Source organism: Ciconia boyciana, chromosome 3 (assembly GCF_034638445.1).
Source record: "Ciconia boyciana chromosome 3, ASM3463844v1, whole genome shotgun sequence".
Taxonomy (NCBI): Eukaryota; Metazoa; Chordata; class Aves; order Ciconiiformes; family Ciconiidae; genus Ciconia; species Ciconia boyciana.
The window spans coordinates 15,677,228-15,699,339 of record NC_132936.1 but is presented as its reverse complement, the minus strand read 5'-3'; the positions used below and the strand labels follow the sequence as shown (position 1 = coordinate 15,699,339).

At 39.4% G+C, this 22,112-nt stretch overlaps 1 long non-coding RNA gene across 1 annotated transcript in view; it reads right to left on the bottom strand.

The window, feature by feature from the left end:
- Window positions 1–9,629: 9,629 nt before the first annotated feature.
- The window catches only part of LOC140650365 (uncharacterized), a 77,245-nt gene continuing 64,762 nt past the window's right edge, over window positions 9,630–22,112 (bottom strand). Inside the window, exon 3 of the long non-coding RNA XR_012041955.1 lies at window positions 9,630–9,675. This is a non-coding gene — a long non-coding RNA (uncharacterized lncRNA). The remainder of the gene's footprint in view (window positions 9,676–22,112) is intronic.

Here is a 22,112-nt window from a genome sequence, read left to right as displayed (position 1 = left end):
GGAGGACAGACGAATGTCTCCATTAGTGTCTCAGGTTGTCAGATGATAGAGTTTCTGTAAGGGCTGATAAAGTCATATTAAAAAAAAATAGGTTGGAAGGGACTTCTGGAGGTCATCTAGTCCAACCTCCTGCTCAAAGCAGAACTACCTTCAAAGTTAGATCAGGTTGTTTAATACACTAACATCAGAGAGGGAGAGACTGCCCAGGCTTTATACTACAAAATAATAGAAATAGCAGGTAATAGTAACACGTATTCAGCTAAAATCCATAATTGAATCTTAGGTTCTTATTTTTTTCTTTTTCATTTCAAAACTGGTTTGCAAAGTATGAGGGAAGTTCTCCCTGTGACACACAGCATATCATCATCTATAGCTTCATCCTTTGTTTCTACAACCTTTCTTCTGGCAGTGCAGGTAGTGAATGAAGCAAGAGGAAGATGAGAATGGGAGACCTGAGCTCCGACCTGGTTTTACCACTGTTTACCGAATGGTCCTAGCAGTCCACTGCAACTAGAAACAAGCCCCAGCCAGAACAGAAACCCTCAGTTTGGAAAGCATCACAGTTTGAAGTTCTCCCACTTCCCCCTTCCCTGGCCTCATATTTTAAGCCTCTTGCCTACCTATAATACAGTGATTTACTATCTTATCCTTCGCACACACACCAGTAAGACATGCAGTGTAACAGGGGAATGCAGAAGTCTGGCAATGTACAAAAAGGAAACAGTTTTATTAACAGAAATTGTATCCCCTTCCTTGATTTTTCCCTCGCTAAAAATGTTTAATCTTGTTTATGTGACAGTTTGCTTCTGTCTTCTTGAATACCATGGCAAGGTATTGGTAACCAAAACTTGCATAATATAGTTCATTACTCAGAATGAGTAATGAACATTCAACGATATTGGTAATGAAAATTATAAGGGATTGGGTTGAAACTTTATGCCTCCAGCAAAGGTGGGGCATGAACCACACTACCCTGGGAGTGACTCTGTGACTCAGTTCTTTCCTCAATTCCTCCTTGCTCCTGGCACATAGTAGTTCACTCCTGAGCTACTCCAGTTGTAAAATATGACCCACCCTGTAATGGCTCATCTACTGTTTATATAACCCTTTGCTTTGCCTGTGTTTTCCAGATATGTTGCAAAGGCAGAGGACAGGAAAGTAAAACCTGCTTACTTCCCCTTGCCTAGTAGTTACCTAGATAAGAGCTGGGCATAGATTTCTTCAGACAAGGCAAGAAATGAACTCAAATTAAGCAGAGGGAGGAGGAGAAGAAATCATATTTAACTACATATTTAACAAGGCAGACAGAAAAAAAAGCCCAACAACTCTGAGCTTCAGAGCACAGGCATGTGAATATAGGAGAGCCATGTAGTTGAAAAGTGAGGAAATATAAACTGGAGGAAAAATTAAGGAATTACTGAGATAAAAAAGCCCAACAATACTGAGCATTTTAAGTGCTTTACAGACAAAATATTAGTGGTTTAATAACTTACAGAAGGGAAACGACACTTAAAAATAATCTCAGAAAAATGCAAGATTTTCAAGCATGTTAGAAAAAAAGTCTATCTTAAATTACTTCATCTGAATTTCAAATTCATGATTCTATCTCTAAAAGGAGGAATAGGAAAGTCTATAAAGGCCATTTTCTGTGCCATATTCAATTGAACCTTTTCCTCACCCCAGATCCACTTCTCCCACTGCAAATTAGTTTGACAGGTTCCTGGCAGGGCTTCAGCAACTTTGAGTTTCTCTGGAATTAGCAAAAATGCTAATTTGGGCAGTTTGCTGCTAGTGCATGTTTTTTAGCCTGGCTGAAGCTCCAAGGCTATTTGAGATAATATCAAATCAAAGAACAAAGGGGCACCTGTCATGAGCCCCAAGCAAAGGAAATAGATAGCGTTTGAGGAATTAAAATGAGATTTCTTTACACCAAATGTTGAACACTGCAAGCAGAGCGCTATAGGAACAACTGGAGTGGCCAGCTCTAAATCAGAGTGGAGGGTAGGAGGGAAGGGGGAGGGAAATGTGGTGCATTCAGACAACTGCTGCCAATGAAAGGGTGGGGATGGCCTTAGATAAGCTTCCTGATCCACTTCCACAGAGACACTCGAAACAATGGGGTGGCAGAGCCATTTGCAGGCAATGGGACGTGTACGTTGGACTACACCCCTTCCTCTTGGATGAGGTTATGGCTGCGCTCATCCGGACAGACCTCAGCACGAGACCGCCTGCTTTCAGGGTGCTGTGTCCAGAGCTAATGGCAATGTGGGCACAATGTAACACCCTAACCCTCAAATTGCAGCAGGGGGAAAACAATCAAGCAAAAATCCTATCAGCAATGTGACACAAACAGCCTTCCCCACCCTCTGCTGAGTCTTACAGATTTGCAGTACCAGTTTGTGGTCCTGCCTGTAATCTTTTCACATTAGCCCAAACTAGAGACTGCTCTAATTCATTGAAACACGTTTATCTTGAAAGTAGGGCCAAACAATGCCTTTTTTTTTTTTTAATTCTTTGAGTTTGGGGTTTTGGGATTTTGTTAGTTTGTTTGTTTTTAATATTCATGCCACAGAACTTGGACCCCAGGCAAGACTACAAGGGGAAGTTGCTAGTGCTGCATCCTCTGTAGGAGCATCTAGGACATAATATAGGGAGAGCCACATTGCACTCAGAGTCACAACCTCAGCACAGCACCATAGCATAGTGTGCAGCCAGCACAGGATATTTCCAGCTAGCTTGAATATTTGTGGCAACAACACAGATTACAAAGCAGAAAAAAAAAATCCCTGCTAGCTAAACAGTTGTTTATCCTACTTCAAGCTCTGTTTTTCAGGCAAAATTGTCTTGGTAGGACAGTTTTAACCCTTGCTGGTAAGTAGTATGTGTATTTTCAGATATGACTGCAATATTCACATACTCCAAAACTTACATGTAAAACTGCATAAATCTCAAAATAAAAAGAGCAAGAACCGCAAGAACCGCATAACAAAAATCTCCTACCAGAAAAGACTCATGCATACTCAGTATGTGATATTTCTTAAGGATGTTTATACGTGTTGAGAAAGTTATTACATTTTCTGTCATCCCTTGAAACCAGAATATTTTGAAATAGAAATGGTGAGGAGAAAAAAAGATCAAAATATGACTGCTTTTTCTTCCATTACCTGCTTTCTTCCATTACTCCTCCAGAGGGCTGTTAATATGTATAGGCTGAATTCAAATCTAGAGAAAAATGTCACAGTAAGCCAAATTTAAGCTCTGACCATTATTCCACATGCATGATATACCAGGGGTTTTCATTAACAGCCAACTACCTCACAGGTTTGTCAAATAAAAATAAAATAAAATATTTATTCTGCCATTATGATTCCACAGGCATCCATCAGACAAAACAACTGTCATCTCAAAATATGTATACATACACACACACACAATCCTGAAGTTTACTTTAAAATTTCATATTTCAGCTAACGTTCTCAGGTGAAGGTTCACAAATCCCCAGGTGAATGGAGGCCTTTTCCTCCCTTAAAACACATGGTTATGTTGTGGAAATGTGCCACAGGATACTGTGCCACAGGATACTGTGTGATGTTTTACACTGTTTCAATCCCCAGGCTTCACAAAGAGGAACGAGTGAATTAGGGAAGTATCACTACATTCTTGTCTTGTTCTGTATATCTCCCTATCCATCTCTGTGACCTGGTCAAGGTCAGGGGAACTGATCTGGGTGGACCCATGGCCATTCTTTTGCCAGGTGACAGCAGCAGCTCTAAGGGCACTGTAACTGTCCTCACAGTATATAACAATCTTATTTTAGGTCCTACTTCAGTGTGCATTTTACTTTATAATCAGTGCAAAACCTGTGATTCCCACTGTTCCAGAATCCTTTTGGGATCAGCATAATTTTTGGTCTTTGTTTTCAGGCCATCACAGTCATCATCCTCTTACCTTACCCAAAACTAAAGTCTTACATAGAGGATTACATGTTCATATGACGCAACACATATCTATGGTGATTTTAGATAATACCATGCTTGTAAAAGATATAATCCTCATGTTCTGGGACATATGCCAAGGAATTACTGCCTGATGTTATAAAGAAACTTTCCTTTGGGCAAGTTATGATATAATTGTCCCTTTGCAGGGATTCTGACACTTCCTTCCAAAGCACCAGGAATTAACATCAGAAAGGAAATATTGCAAAATCCTGCTTTTCCAAGGATTAAAAGATAAGCTTGCCAAATGTCTCAAGAGACTGAAATAAAAGATAAAATCCTACTATATAAAATGAGATGTAATTTTAAGACAGGCAATGCAAAGTCAATATCACTTTTGCCAGGCAATCACAACCTTCAGACTTGCTTGGAAAGGAGCACTAACACACCTCAGGCAGACAAGTCTGAGGAAATATTGCAGGAATGTCTGTCCATTACTGAGGTTAACTGAATGTTACTGCTGATATTATTTCTATGAAAAAGGGACAATAGAGGCATTCTAAGTGTCAAATCAGTCATGTATCTCACCTTGACATGCTATGTGGAGGCCCTGCGGAAAGTCTTTAAAATAACTTCAGTTGTGAAACAGGTTGGAGATGTTCTACAGAGAATGGTTTTTATTATATGGCAAATTACATGTTATTATGAAAGTATGAAGAGGTTCAAGTTACAAATCATGCAGTCTTGGAGGGCTGATCCAAAATATAAAATGCTGCAGGAAAACAAAAGATCTCTTTAGGGCATTTGGCATGCAAAATGATATTCAGAAAATTTAAGACTGTATTTGAATCTACTTCTAGGAAAAGAAGTTAACAGAAGTGTGGAAGCAATACTTCAGAGCACTTCTGGACTCGGAGACCCCTTCTTGAATAAACTTATGAGAATTCCAGTAGCAATCATAGATGTCAAATGGCCAAAGTCACATCCATTGGAATAGAAGATCTCTTCATCATTAGGGAAACAAGAAATTTCAAAGCATGTCTAAAGAACCTCCATGGCAGACATAAAGCCCTCACAGAGGCCCTCTATTTACCATCTAGGACTGTGCTGCCAAAGCAGAAGCATAACTTGGAGCCTCAAATGAAAGCAAAATTCATCTCTGAGAAGCCCTGTCCAGCTGGGGAGCATAATGGCCAGAACAACACAGGCAACCTCAACTTCAATTGTGATCAACACTTCTGAGAGAGCTCCTGAACCAACAGCTTGCAATGGAGTTATAAGTCTATTGATTTTACTCTGTAAACCTGTTTCCAGATTCTGTAATATGTTGTTTGACCTTTATCTTAGTAGAAGAAATCAAGATATCTAACCTTTAGCCTTAACTTGCGGTAAGCATGAAGCAACACCCACAGACTACTCTGTCCTAGGGGAAGAGCAGAAGGACCTAGATTTTTTTGAGTTTGCTCCATCTTCTCACTGTTAGGTTCTTAACAGTGGGAATTTATCACGATACTACAAGGTTACTTTGGGGATTGGTTGCACAAAATAACACATTCATGGAACTTAACCCTTTCCATCAAGCCATAAGTCTTCCAAGGGTTTGAATGGAGCTTGTGACGTTTCCTCATCTAACCTGAGCTCACATCTGTGCTTCAAATCACATCAAGCAGGGATCTGACATTAAGTCTCCCTGGCCTCAGGGAAGCACTGTAACTACTAGGCTACAGTGGACTAGCCAAGTTTGAAAAGAAACCTCAAGAAACCTCACCTTAAAGCAAAGAAATAATCTCAACAAATATTTGTCAAAACAAGCAGCAACAAAAAGTTTCAGTTTCAACTCATCAGCATTTTTAAATGAAAACATACTTTGTGGAAATATCCTACCCAGCTCTAGCTGCTTTTCAGATCATAGGTACAGGCTAAAATGAGACAGAAAGCATTTCTGAAGAAAAGTCATCGGCAGACAGATGGCTGACCCAGATTCTCTCTACACCAGTGGAAACCTGAAATAACCCTACGGAGTACAGAAAGATAAAAATTACTCTGGTACTTCAGCTGTGACAGGACTAGTAGTTCAAGAGTCACAGGCTGGGTTTTCTATACTTCTCTATTACTAATGTATGTTTCTTACAAACTCTAGAGGAAACTTAGGACTTCCCACACTACACATTATCTCAATGGGGAGGGCAATGGAGGTAAAGATGTCAGTGGCAGAATCCATGCACATGCCTTGACAGCTAAGTAGCTCTGCCTCCAGATAGCATTTGTATAGAAAAGATCTATTAAAAAAAAAAAGTCTTTATTTTCCTACTGAAGAGTCATTGATAAGTTGAATATAAACAGCCAGCCATTAGCTTTATGTGTACGTTGGCTTAATTTAAGACAACCAGTGATAGCAAATTGCTATTAACAGAACCTGATGGTCTGACCAGAAAAATGTTTTCCAACATGTGGCTGACAGAACAGAATGAGTGGCATTACCATTGACCTTAAGCCAGTGTGCTGTGAAGAAGCTCAACACTGGAAAGGTGGATTTAACTTCCCAATAAAAGGAAATTCTGCATGTTTCTCATGTGTATCAACTCTGCTTCTGCTCAGCGCACTGTGAAAAGCATTATCCAAATTGATAATAGATTCTTCCATTATAATAGTTGTATATCTCAATGTGGTTTGGCAGCTGTTGACAACATTAAACTTTCTTTGACTAATAGAGGAAACAGACACCACTTGCCAAAAAAAAAAAAGAAATCACAAGACCTCCACTGTACTAGCTACCAAATTTAAACTAAAAAAGGCCACAAAACCAACAAAAAACTAACCCTTCTTCACTCCTCCCAACTCCTTGCCAATCTGCCCAAATGATGGCTTTCACAGTTGAAAAAATGAAGGGTAGGAAGCGCATTTGTGCTGTTGCATCCAAGATACCTTAAAATCTGTTTCTGTGGCTGGGATTGCTCAAGTCCTTAGCAGTCAGTATATCACCTGTTCTCTACATATTGTTCCTGCTAGGTCCAGCCTGGAAAGCAAGTTTAGATAATGCCAACTAGATCAGACTTCACGTAGAACATTTCCCAAAGGAAAGATGATCCCCTTTTTTCTCTCTATTATGCAAGGGGTCTAGGTTAAGGTTCTTTCTGTCTTAGAGGTAATTATCTAACCCCCAGGCTCTCATGGAGGACTGCATTTTTGTTCAAGATGAATAGGGAAGCTGGGTAAGGGAAACACTTCTCTCAGTATGTCCTTTTGAAGTTCTTTCACCTCAGGTTCAATAGCTAAATATCCACTGCAGCAAAAGAGACTGGATAGTAACAAAGAGGACTCAAAAATTACCTTGTTAGGACAGTCATAGTAGGACAAATGCTGACACTCATCTCTGCTCTGGACTCTATAAAACATACAAATGGTGGGAGGGTAATTCAGTTCCAAATTCTGGTGGCCCGGATGTCTACACATGAACAGGTTTCTAAGCTTCCTATATAATCAATAATGTATAGAGAGAAATTTCAGTCACCCTGAAGCAGACACCTACCCTGGTCAGCTGAAGAGCTCTTTAGACTTTGCTGTATATAATACAATCTGAGATAGCAAGACCACCTGTAGAAAGCCACTGCATCCTATTCTGTATGTCCAGCACCTCAGATGACTGCCCTACTTTTTTCTCACCTTGTAGTTAAAGAGGAGCTAACCCCACTTCCTCTTCCTTGTGTGTTTGTAGAGACTAGCTGGTATGTATGATCAGAGAACACCTACCCAACTAGGTCAGGAAGCAAAATAAGCTACAAGCACCCTAGTTTGTGGATCTCCAGGAGGCCTCAACTGCAGTTAGCCTCAAAGGTGTTAGAATTTTGGGGGAAGTGAGAAACAGGTTAAAATTGAGAAGGCTTGAGGCTAGATCTTCTGCAATTTGGATTGCTAGGGAGAGGAGAGAAGAGGAATGGAGAAGTCAGCTGACCAGATCATGTAACACAATCTGTTATGCAACCACAAACTTTTCAGTGCAATGCTCTGAAGTCAAAAAACAGCAATATTAGATTTGTCTATACATTTTTGTCCTGATGATTTTTTTATTATTTGGTCACATTTGCTGAAGTATGAACTGCACTTTACTATTCCTTCTAAAACCTTTAATCCTTATATGTGGTATTTTAAATAATAAATACTACATGTACAAGAAAATTATTCAATTTTATTAAATAATCCTAATAAAGTTTTAATTATTTTGCACAAACATTCTTAAGATATCTTTGAACAATACAAGCCATCCCCAAAATACATAAGAATTTAATTTTAAAGATCTATCAGTATCTAGTTATGATTTGCTTAACCTCTTTCATGGGTTCAGTTTTTATAACTATTTGCGACAATCCCTCAAAATAAGGCTATGTTCCCCATTGCATCTTATACTGTCACATATTCTTTCTTTAATCCATGTTGCCAGGTAAATACCACCTCTTTATTGGTGGATGCACATCTGTTCTCATGAAGATTTACTACCCAGGGAAGGTCTACACAAGGTAAGTGATGTTAACTTGTTCTTTTGTAAGACCTTTAATTTCTCTCATGTGTTGAGATGTATGCTTCATACTGTACCCTGTGGAACAGTAATCAGTGCATGGTAAATGTATATCCTCTTATAGATGTGCGGAACAGTAAAGAAGTTGAGAAATGAGAAATAAAATGTCTGTCCTCATGATGTTTCCTAATAATACAAGTCAAATGGCTATTTTCTGCTCAGCTCCACCTTCACACTTGCTGGACCTTCTAAATCTGGACTAATGCCTTTAAACTCCTTTAATTCTCTCTGTAGAGGTAGACAGGGTAAAAATCACTGCCATATTAAAGCTATTGGGAAAGCTCCAACTGACATCATTTGGAGACAGTATCTTAAATAAGGGCCTTTGGCAATATAAAAAAAAATATTAAGCCTGGTAACAGTATTGATAATTTTATCCACACAAGCTTAACCAAGGAGCAGTATAGTTCAGACCAGTTAAAACAGAGTCTACTGCAAAATTACTTACTTTGGCTGTCTGAACATCAGTCAGGGACACATCAAAATGGTTTTAGAAAGCTACCCAGAACACCTGCAATCTGTGGGAAGAAGGAACACCTGCTCCACCGTGATTACCAAGAAAGGAAGTCAGCATTTGTCAGTGTAAAACAACTCTTTCTTCAGATCAAAAGTAAAACAGAAAGACAATAAGTTATTTGTGTGGAACTAGCATCAGCACAGAGAGAGAAGCAGCATGCTTGGAAGTGTTTGCTCTGAAAAAAACCCAAACCCAACCCACCTGAAAACAACCCTGAAATGGAGGCTTCTACAATGATTTCAATAGACTCTTTCTAGAATTACAAAGAAGAAGTAGACTTCAAATATAAAATTGGGTTAAACACAAAGTAATTTACTCCTTATTTTTACTGTCAGTTCTCTGAAACCCCCTACCTTTTTTCTTTTTTTTTTTTTTTTTTTTTAATAATTCACATAGCAAAAGAAGTCTAGTGCTATTCATACAGAATACAAAATTACACACATTTGATCCAGATAGGATGGGTCCTTTCCCAAGGGTCTTACATTATGGAGTCACTCTTTCCACCTCTAAAATCAAGCTGCTTCTGATGAGAAACACTGCAACTCAGGTTAAACAGCATATGAAGTCCCATAGAAGTGTTTATTAGGAGTAGCTCATTCAAATCCTCATGGTATAGTATGATGTGTAAGCTCTCTTCATAGACATTTTCCCTGGAAAGAAAACAACAAAGAAGCTAAAAATGGCTGGAGTCCTTACAAGGCAGTGTAAGTTTTCAGGATATAACTTTTCTTCTCCTCAAACCAATATGCCCCCAGCCCGGCCATTTGCCACTTGTTGATCTTTTTATGAAGATAATTCACATAAGACTAAATTTCAGTTCCCCACCTACAAGCTTATGATAAGTTTTCAGAGATTACTATTCTTCTTCTTTGTGTCTGGGTGGAAGGTGATTTCTTGCTCAAAGAAAGAATAAGGTTGAGGAATGTTCTACAAGGAGAGACAAGGAAGATATCAGTAAAATTTTCCTCTCTCTTTTATTTTCCCTTCTTTTTTTTAACCTAGTCATAGACTAGAATCTGCTGAACTTGAAAAGAGAGAGAAGGAGATTATGTCCATGAATGTATGTAATTGTCTTCATAGATTGAACAAACTTTTATAGATAAAGCATTATAAACTTCCATGATTTTCAGCACACTTGACAGACTCTTTAAGGGGAAGAGTCTAGTTTTTTTACAAGAACTTAAAATTATATTTTCAAATAGAACTGGTATAGAAAAAGAGGAAAATTATGTATAATGCATTTACCATGTGAGAACCAAAATACCTGAAACTGAGAAAAGTATTCAGAGTAAGTAGTTTAACAGATAAGCCTTTAATTAAAAAGTGGTGATTCAAGTTACCTGTGAAAATGAAGTACTGGCTTTATACTCAGCTTTAACATATGTTATGCAACATGTCAACTAGTATGGATGAAACGTGCTCTTGCTTCATCGGTTATTACAGTCAGGATATTTTTAAACTGTCCTTAGTACCTGAATGGCTAATGTTTAACTAACTGTTTCACTCTGGGAGGTCCCAGCTGCTTCCAACAAAAGCTAATAAAGGCAAGCTGTATTTCAGCTTTGCCTCTTGTACTTAACAGCTAGAATCTCATTTGCAATTTTTTCCAGTAAGGGTTATGTAGTTTACATACATAAAAAATTATATATACATACAAGTACATCTGAATCATTATTTTACTAGCACGGTTAAAGAAAACAAGACAAAACAAAAAACAAACAAGAAAACCAGCTGCTAATTCTGTGCCTACAAGGAAGTGTTGCTGGAACTGATCATCCCTAAAAGCTATGCTGTTCTGGATTGATAATGCTTGCAAAAATGCTGCCATTTTTAGCTTTCCTTTTGGATATCCAAACTTTGGTGCAGATTAAATGTGACAGGGTAGAGGAAAAAAAAGGCTGGAATATTTTTATATTATTATATTTCAATTTTTTTTCAATATTATAAAGAGATTACTACTGTTGCTACTAACTGTAGTGTCAATTCACTACTTCACCACAAGTTTTAGATGCCTTCAGTAAATTTAGACTTGGGCACCCCTATTTCTTGAGGCTAGCACAGCAATGCCCATGCCGAACAGCACACAAAAGGGTATTATAGAGAGCTCGCGTCCAACTGCCTTCACTTTGTTGCCTTGTGTGCAGGTACCCCATCTGTGGCTGGGTTAGCTTTTTAGCACATGAATGAGGTATAAACTCATGTTTCTGCAGTCCAAAGCAAAGACTTTACTCTTCTACTCAAGGTATATATTGAAGTAGTGAAAATAACCCTCTGGGTCCTGCAAAGTTGTATGTTGTGATCTCCTTAATAGCACCAGGGAGAACATAGCTTATTTTGTGGAGGGTCTTTGAAAGCAGCTGCTTGTGTACTGCACCCTATGCCCTTGGCAGCTCAGATGATGCTCTTGCAGGGCTGCGCAGGGTACAAAAAGAGGGACAACTTACACTGGCTCAGACCAAAGCGTGGTCTAGCACAGCACCTGGTCCCAGGTGGTGGAGGCTCCTGGTTGACCTGTCCCTGGCTGCAGCCAAGCTGTCTGGGGCAGTACCAGGAGGAGAAAGCTTTCCAGGAGGAATCCCAGCCACTGTATGGATCATTTCTGTTGCCTTGCCCTGTGCTGTGTGGGTTGAGCCCTGCTGGGTAGTATCTGCTGCCTCCTGGGATGCCTTCAGGGGAGTTCTCTGAAGGGTGTGCTGCTCAGTGTTGCCTTCTGGTTTATGTCATTCAACATTTGGTTCCTGTGGTTCAATTTTTTTTTTTTATTATCTTGGCCCTCCTTTTCCTCCCTTCTCTCTGTAAGACAGCTGTATTCCTTCCACAAATCTCGTTACAATATGTGTCAGGCTGCTGCTTAGCCATGCTCTTCACACATAGACCTACAACCTAGAGGAATCCACAGACAGGGACTTTACTCATGTCCAGGGAGCTCCTCCCGGTATACACCAAGTCTACCATCTCCTCTAATGTATCTTTTCGAAGCTCAGATCCCTGCACATGAATCACAGACAGAATAGACTTAAGAAATCTTTAAGCAAATAGCTTATTAGTTCCATGCTTCCTCTTTCTAAGTGTTCAAGTTATCTGCCCAAATGGCTGTTCTCTGAGTCACAGTCCTCCCTCACCATTGTGTTTACCAACTATTTACGTTACAATGGAAAATCCTTTAAGCATGACCTTGTCTCCTGAGGCCTTAATTCAGCAACGCATTTAAGTATGCATCAGCATGCAGCCTTGTTCAGTGAAATACCATCCATTTCTTTGATAACTACCACACACCTAGTACAAGCAGCTTGCTGAAATGGGACCATAGTACCTTTTGTGTACACAAGTCATATTTTCAAGCCAAGTGAAAACAGAACCATATAAGAGAATATATGGTCAAGAAAGATACAATTTGTTGTGGGAAAGCACACAGTTAAGAAGCCACATATTTATGAATGACTGCCTGTAATTAAAAGTCATTCCTCTATTATAGACTTGGGCAGACATGATTCAGTATCACTTCCAGTTATTGCTGTAAGATCATGGAAAACAAGAAGACTTCTATGAAAAAACAAACCCAAACATAACCTAATCTAAGTATTCCAGGAGATCAACTATTTCCAGGAGTTTTGATTCAAATGACAAGAGAGAAGGATAAAGCAAAACCAGAAAAGATCACGGACTTCAGTTATATTTTATCTATGTAAATTCATCTTGCAACTGTCCAAGAAACATAGCATTCAAAACAAAACTATTCTGGTAAAAATGCAGGGAACAAAATAACCTTGCATCCCTGGACATAGAATTTTCTTCATCTCTTGCCATCAGCAGGTTGAGACACACAGGGTAGCCCTGGCAAAAGACTGAAGTGCAGAACACCAGTAAATAATCTATAAAATCTAAAATAAAATAAATAAATAATAAAAATAATAATTCCTGTCAGATTAGAGAACATAGAGAGGCAATGATGAAGATGAGAGGTGCAGTACTTCTATCACTGCAGAGGTCAGATTTCTGTTTCATAAGGGCAATATGAGGATCAGTGTGTTAAAATACCCTGACAAAGATTGATGATTATGTTTCAGTCCTGTTAACAAGAAGAAAAATGTATTCTGTGCATTTTAATTTTAAATCCAATTTATCCTTTACACAGGTTTTAGTCCATATGTAAGCAGGTAGCTCAAGCTGTCTAAAGATGATAGCTTTCTCATTGTGTGATGTTTTTAAGCAGAAGCAGACTTCTAGTAGCCTACCAAGCATAATTTGTAAACTTCGGTATACAGCAAAAAAACATACAAATAAGTGATCTTCTACTACTTCTTTCATAAGAAATGCAATTTTCTAAAACAAGAAACTTAAAGACTGTAATGAGTAGACACTCCTTGACTGTGTGTCTTTAAGGTAAACTGTATGGGCTGGTCCTTTGTCACATACTATTTAACCTTTTTATCAAGCATCTGGTGGTTGGTAAAAACGGTTGCTTCAGGAAAAGTGTATTGATGGCACAAATCAGGTGTAGAACAGGAAAAAGGACAGAGCGAAACTGTAGGAACCTGCACAGTGGGGTAACTTCAGTCCCTTCTAATAAAATACCCTTTATGCAGGCTCTACCTGCAGATTAGGATAAACAAAGTGAAGCCCAGTGAGGCAGTGGATAAAAATTCAACACAAGCTCTTAGTACAATACAGTGACAAGTGTAATTAATAGGACTGTGTAATGTATGAAAGAAGGAGAAAGACCTAGGATTAGAAGGATAAGTACAGGAATGCACAACACAACTCTGGTGTCCTTGTTTCTTATCTGTATGAGATTGTGGAAACTTTGTCACTGTTCAAGTTGAAAAAACCCCCCAAAAAACCATAAATCAAAACAATGATTAAACAACCACTGGCACATTTGTACAGGTGTAACCAATCCTGGGTTTGAGTGTGAAATTACCCTATATATCACTTCCCTATATCCCTATGTCCCTGGCCTTGGTTTCTCACACTAAAAAGGATGCTGAAAGCTGAAGAAAATATACAAGAGAGCCACAAAGGCAATGGCTACAGTGGTGAGCAATTCAGCACAACAGTAGTGGGTCAGTATATCAAGGCAGTTCTTGCTGATGCCCCTACCTCTGTGATAACCTTCCTGGGTTTTACTTAAGACTAAATTTAAGAAGATTCCTAAAGTATCCTTAACATTCATGTAATTGGAAGCTGTCTGAAGGACCAGTTTGAACCTGATGTCCCCATAAGGAGGTAGAACATATTTCATATGCAGCTGGAGCAGATCTTCCACGTTAATTTCTCCATGAGCAATCTGGTTTGTGCACACTACCACTACTCTGTGAACCTACAAAGCAAGTGGGGTTGATCAGGGGGCTGTCTTCAAAATGGCATATTACTCCACATCATCCCAACCTGCACAGCCAGAATATTTCAAGTGCTGAGCCACTTGCCTTATGCTGATATTTAAAGATGTCCACTTAGTTTCTCAAAATTAAGACTGAAAGAAGGCTGGACATATTGTAAAAGTGATATTTTGCCCTCATAAAGCTAAGTACTGAAATATTCTTGAATCTATTCAGCAAAAGGCTTGATTATAGCCAGAAATTCTTAGTTTAATCCTGATTAATTCAAATTTAAAATTAAATGCAGTCTTTTTTAATGATCATCCCTGTTGAAACAATTTGATCCCTTGGTAGTTATCTATCTCAAGTAGCATTAGCCATCTGATACAGAGATCACATAGGGGTAGTCTAGAAAACTTTGTCAAGTTTAGAGGTACATGAGTTGAAGTACTCTCTGCAGCCTCTGCATTTGACTGCAGCTTTGACTGGACTCGCTTTTGGTGACTAGAGCTAGACGAGATGAATTTTCACATGATGGCTTTAGATCCAAACTAAATGTATTCTGGAGGGTGTACTTATCAAAGTCTTTCTTTATTGGGCCCTGTAGAGTCCTAATGGCTTGAAGTAGCCCATTATGGTCAGGAAGTCAGACTAGAAGATCTTGACTAGCTCTATGAATAGACAGAAGCCATGACATTGTCTCTATTTACAAATTACCCACATGAAAGACTGTGCATGTGATTGCAGGGATAGAGAAAGCAGGAAGGGTAACAATTTTTCTGGAAGAACAGAAAATCTGGACCAATGACTCCTGCTGATCTAGAGAAAAGTATCAGCACAATTAGCTGCTCTTCTTTTCTGTTAGCAGCACCTAAATCTCCTTGGTGGTGACTCCTTGAGAGTCTTACCCTGTTCCTACATTTTATTTGCTTTATTTGAAAGAGGAGTTAAATAGGCTTCAAAACCTCCTCTGTTCCATTCCGCCCACCATAAGATTTAATTACTGAAAAGGTTTGGGGGTTCTTTTTGGTCCTTATAAAAAAAAAAAGGAACAGTTTCAGGTGAAGGTGAAGCTTTCACAGTTACTCACATATCTTTAATGCACGGTGTAACAAGGCCTTCAGTACCAACTCTCCAAGTACACTCCCTGCTGTGGCATTCTCACTGCCTCAAAATAACTCAGTGTGCAGTGCAGAGATACTAGTCTTTAATTAGAGACCAGAACAGTTTCAACATATGGCTCCAGATTCTATTCAAAGCAACTGTACTACAAGCGCACAATCCACCTTTTGTTGAGTTCAGCAGAAACATAACCTCCTGCCTTCAGTCTGGATATAATACAACCCTCCCTGAAATCAGTGTAAGTCACAATGGGGTGAATAATCAAGACTCAGACTATTAACTAAAGTAACTGTTTATTGAAGTTTGCAAAAACCCTTTCCTTCACCCCTTAGTAACCAGGCTGCCAAAGTCTGGAGCCAGGCCCAGTGGTTCCCATTCAGTTCCTACAGGGTTTTCTGAGCAACAGTGTGGGCAGTGAAAAAAACAATACTGAGGTTTTTGTGTGTGTGCAATCGCTATAAATAAAGTTCATTTACAATTAAAAAAAAAGAGTCTGCATAACATTAGAAGTAAGCAGTATGATGTGAGCTTGAAACATTGTAGGACTTTGTCTGTAGCAAGATCAAGTGTGGATCTACTGAGAAGAGAAAGCTCTCCCTGCTGCAGGATGCATGTAAGGTCCAGGCACCACGTTTGGACCTGTAGGTCCCCACTTCCTCCTTCCATCCTTACCTCCTCTCCCCAGCCTCCCACCCCAAATTAAAGTATTTAAGGAAAAGAAAACCAAATTGCCTTTCCTTTGTTTTTCTCTCTGAAAGCCAAGATGCAGTGCAGTTGTTTTATTTTAGGTCTGGCAGTCCCACCAGTTGCCCTAGCCACCTTGGCCAGGGCACAGTGAACTGACACTCAGCCTGATGCTCTGAAAAGGCTGGAGGGCAAGTGGCACACAGTGACTGTCTGTCCAACAGTTATGATTAAGGCAATTGGAAATGTAGCACATAGCAGGGTTTTATTTGAAAAAGAAGGAGCCAGTAAAGACACTAAAAAAGGGTTTGTGTGTTTGTTTTCATTTTGACAGGTAAAGGTAAAGCAGCTTAAGGCTTTGAAATTTCCTGACAGTCTTCATAGGGCAACTGTGAAGACATTAAAAGCTCCTTTAAACCAGGATGCTGGCAGTAAATGAAGCTCTTTCCTTTGTTAGCACTGGCTGTTTTAAGAGAGTTATCTGGAAAAGAGCTGGTTCCCTGAGAATGATAAGTATCCATTCAGATTAACAAGGTTTTTTTAGGGCGTCATTATTACACGGCAGGAAATAAACTGTGCTGCAGACTGCACGAAGAAAAACTTTTCTCCTGAACAGCAAATGCAGTATCCAAATCTATCAGGAATGCTACAACTAGTTGTCAAAATATTTCTTACAAAACAGGTTTTAGTGGGCTACTTCATTGTTCATATTTCTATTAACAAATACTGGCTTTGCCTTCCAGACAGCCTACCAAAATTTGGAAAGCTGTATACAACCACAGTGTATGACTTGTTTCATGAAAAACCTTCTTAAACACATCAGTGTATATAAAAGGTTTCCATGATGAAATGCAGCCTTCACAAGCTGTTCTAAATGCAGTCTAGCCTTTGGGTAGTCAAAGCATGTCCCTTTAATCTCTTTTTTTCTTCGTATAGCTGCTGTCTTCCTTGAAGATACTTTTTAGAGAATGTTTTCCTTATAAAAAAAAAGAAAAGGAAAGAAAAGGAAAGAAAAGCAAAGAACATCTGAACAATCATCTACACTGCAGAAATTCAATTCTACCCTGATAAAAATTTATCTATGTGACAAATGATTCTATGATGCTCATAGTGCTTTCACAAGACAAAATCCTTCATCTGGAGAGGAGAAAAGAGCCTTTCCCCCCTATTGAAAAGCTAAGATTAGAAAACACCTACTACATGAGAGAATTAACTGAGAAGAGCAGCCTCCTGTAAAAGCAAGACAAAAACACAAACAGCAATAGCAACTTTGCAAGGGGAATTTTGTTAATAACTTAAGAGATGATAACTTCAACAACAGCTTGAAATGATTCACTGTATCTATACCAATTTTTTCCAATGATAAGAACTTCCATGCAATTAAACCAAGTCCATGCTTCTGAAAAGCCTTGTAAGGTAAAAAAGCAGAAGATTTTCCTTGCTTGTGATGATTACCCAGTGAATACACTCAAAGCATCTGAAATGAGAGCCTGCATTTTTCAGCTGTGTTTGTATCTGTTCAGATACTCATCTGTTCCCTTGTGGTGAAAACACAAAATGTACAGTAATATGTAATGTCATCCTTTAGCCACAACAGTCATGGCTCATGCCCAAGTAAAGCGTTTCCTTCTGTAAAAGAGATGGCATTCATTTTCTATACCACAGTTTGCTCTTGGAATTGAATGGTCATCAAGCTTAAGCATCAATTTATCAACCTTTCTTATCCAAAATGCACTGCAGGAAATGCACTGCAGCCATCCACACTGTGATCCATCAGTACTGCATCACTTAGCCCAGGACATTTCCATTGCTTCTATATTCGGGGTACTGAGCCTTCTTTTGTCACTTGGAGCACATGTGACTAAGCAGTAGTTTGACTAGGAAGAAGACTTCAGAAGATCAGATTTGACTTGAGAAGATCAGAAGGAGACTCAGACTGAAAAGCTCACCCTTGTACTGAAAGGTGACTTCCCGTGGGTTATCCTAAAGGGAGTTTCTGTTTAGTTTTAAAAAATATCCAATCCTTAACCTTGAGTAAGCTCAGTTTGGGTCACTTTGACAAGCTAAAAGCAACTCTGACATCAGATACTGCTAACACATTTGCTCAGGAAGGGAAAATTCCTACTAGTTCTTTATAGGGCATATGGAAACATTAAACACCACTCTGAAGGCAACATGGACAGGGAAGCGCCCATGATACTGGGAGAGCCACTGCAGCGGATGCCTTCATTAGTCAAGGCACCAATGGACAATAAACTATCTTAAAGATGATCACTTCAAGTGACAGAGGAAGCTTTTTCGGTGCCATGTAGCCAAAACCACTTTATCCACTTGGTTTAATGAGTGCTTTGCAGTGCAGTGAGGTGGCATTTATGCCTTGCACCACTATTACCTGTTATAGCCTTGCACCACTGTTACCTGTTACCGTCTATCTGACAGTTAAGCCAGTGGGGTGCATGGGAAGAATGGTACAAAATCTAGCACAGGCTAGTGGCTCCCAGGTTTTTGCTATTATCATGTGTTAAGGAATTTGATCTTGAAGCTAATATGTTTCCAGTTGTTGGAAGTTTTCTGTCCTAAAGTTCCAATTTTAATGAATATAAGCAACGAAGAAATTTAACTGGAATGGGCTGTATTTGGTTTGATAACGTGAGATATTCTCTGCTAGATCTTTAACCTAATGCGAGAATTTTTTTCCATTATAGTGGAATAATGGAAATTTTAGGAGCATATAATCTGCTTTCAAAGAACCCTTCAAGTCTTTATAAGTTTCTCTCAACTGAACCTTTTATGGTTCACTCATCATCGGTTTGTTCCTGCTGTGAGTGTTTACCATTGTTATAGCTGAACTGCCATACATGCCTGCGTACATCTATATATATGCGCATACACACACCTGTCTCCTCAGATTTTATTAATGCAGCTGTGTGCAAGCGCATAAAAAGCTATGTCATGCACAGCATTTAAGAGCACTGTCAAATGTATTGGCTAATGAAGAGTGCAACATATGGTATGTTAATTGTCTCACATTGGAGCTGAGATGAGCAAGCAATGAGGAAACAAATTCAAGTTGACAGTACTGTATCAGTTCTGGTATCCCAAAGTATATGGCTTCTTAGCTGGGAATCATGGATAACCTGGAAATGGAAAAGATCCTGCAACAGTCCTTATCTGGAGGCAGCGCGGGCATGCAACACTTCTGTGTAATCAGACATGGATCTTATCTCTTATTTAATTTTTAATTGACCAAGACATTTCCAGTCACTTTCTAGAAGTGCAAAAGTAGATATGCATAGATTAAAAACACCATTAATAGCTAGGAAAATAGCTGGGAGATGGGGTTTAGCTTCTTTCACTACCTAACAGATTAATCCATGTTCTTCTTCAAACAGAGTGTTTTCCTCTTTACCTCCACTACTAATCTTCTCATCAAGCCCAGAGAAGAACAGATCAGTACTAATGACACTATAACCTCTACAATCTCCCCAATTATCTTTCAGTTCTTGTTGGATTCACATATAGAGAATAGCACTACATAACTAAATCCTCTGTGACAGTCACAGAGAGGTTCTTCAGCATCCAAAGGAAAAGGTAAATCTAACAGCATCTAATTCAAAAGCTTTCTACTTCTAATTCAGACATACTGAGAGTGGTGGTGAATCAACGGTGAAAACAATTTGGAAGCAATTGTTCAGTGTGTTGGGACACTTTGCCTCTGTATGTCACTTGCTGTAACTAAAGAGTTTAGCAGCTGTCGCTCCCAGGACTAAAACTCTATGACCAATTATTAAAACAAGTGTTTTGCGTTGGCATTTCAAATAGCGGATGTGCTTTTTGTAATTGCTTTGCCTAGTCAGTGGAATGCTGTCACCACTTATGCCCGCGGGTGCATAAATTTACAAACATCATGCAAATGCACTATTTGTAATAAAACTGACTAATGAACTTTAAAGGCCAATTATTTGTACATGTCTGCTGGCTCAGAGTAATCATGAATCATTCAGATTTACACTTACATACTTGCTGTAGTGCAATTTTAATCACTTGTTAATCTATGGTTCATGATAAGCATCATGAGTAAAGCTAGATGGAAAACGGGTTTCTCAGAGTGTGAAGGTCTGATACTTCCAAGATTATACAATTGGGGTAGAAAGCAAAATAGAACTTGGAATCTCTTTCAAAAAAACCATACCACAATTCTAATGACAGGCAGCTCCCCAAATCCAAGTGCCAAGGGGTAACCACTATACGATTTCCTGCAGGACCCCAGTGGGTGCCTGTGCCCAAGTCCCCCAGGCAAGCTGGGACACTGCTTGAGGGGTTCCTCCTACAGTGGATCTGCACCAGATCTATGCATCTGCCTAAGGATGCAGACTGTTTTGTTGATTTTGCTAACGGACTGGTGACAGACTGTTGTGAGAGGATTTCTGACAAACTCACTGGGTGCCTGGTTTCTACAAACAGTTTTTGCAAGTATCTGAATCTGGTATCTTTTTGGTATCTGAATCTGGTATCTAGGAGCCTGATGTGGCTCCTAGAAAGAGGTTTCAGACAGGTAGCTAGACACCCTGTTGGCCCACTTCCACATCTGGGTATTCTTTTTCTGCATTAATTTTTCTTGCTTGTCTTTGTCTTTCCTCAACCAAATTGGCACTATCCTAGTTGTTGTGATAACAAAGGGCTATGATAACATAATTAAATACAGAAGGCAATTATCATCAGGAGCTAAAGGCTGTCTGCTGGCCAGATAAAGATGGCTCAGATTCAAAGCAAGTTCCCTGCTCTCACTGGTCTCAGACTGGGGGAAATCTGCTGGCCAGGCTGGAATTACTGTCAATGGTTTACCACCAGCAGAAGAGCAGAGTGAACCCCCTAGGGGCTACTTGTGACTCTGTCACTGACCTTGGTTTAGTCCCTTGACTTCTCTACACTTCATCTTACCTGTTGCAATACTTAACTGTCTAGAGTGCAGATTTAGAAGTTTAATTAAGCTTTGCAAAAATGTTTAATCCCTCAGTATGAAGCTATTCTTTTTTTGCTTTCTTTTCTAATGTCCCCTGCACCAAAAATAACAAGTAAAAGATGTAAACTCTTGGAAACAAACACGTACAAGAAAGCTGCTGTGCTGCTCGCTTCACTAGGTATTCACCTTCACTCTGCCAAAAAATGAGAGTGCAGACCCGCTCCTGCTGAGGATGCTGTTTCCGCAGTGACTGGGGTGACGGTGAGAGCTTGTCACCTAGCTGATGCTGCATGTAGTGACACTGAAGCCCCCAGGAAATTCTTCAAGAGAACAGTTTGTTAATGTCACCACTAAAAACTCTCATTAGAAAAATCATTGCTAAGAGTAAATGTCTTCCATCTTTATACCCCTCTTTCTGTCTCCTCAGAGCCTGGTATTTCCACTGGGAGCCAGGGAAGTGCAAGAATCTGTCATATTGTCATAATAGAAAGAATTAAAAGAACCTGCTAGCTCTGGGAAGCATGCAGTCTTTCTGTATTTTTTTCTTTTTCTCTTTTACCTAGTAAAGAAAATGATAAAATTTCACCTCAGGAAAGAGGAATTTAGGGATGGGAGGATGGAAAGATATGGGAATAAATGTCACAGGTTCATCAGGAACCAATACTAGGGGAATAAACTAGAAAAGAACTCAGGTGAAAAAGCAGTTGAGGCTTTTCAGAAAGCCCCAGGCAAGTGGAAAAAACCCTGCCTCAGTAATACACATAAGATCAAGGGATACTTCATTAAATCAGTTTTTATGTGATTCATTGGGAATCAAAATGTGCCGGTCCTTGCACAGACAATTGCTTTGGTGCAACAAGGAGAGTTTTAGGAAGGTGAGGGTGGAGGGACATTGCACATGGACAAATCTGCTCTTGGTAGTGAGGCCAGGCTGGGTCCTCTAAATCCAGTGCCTCCTTCCAAGATCTCCCCTCTTCCAGCCCACTGATCAATTCCTCTC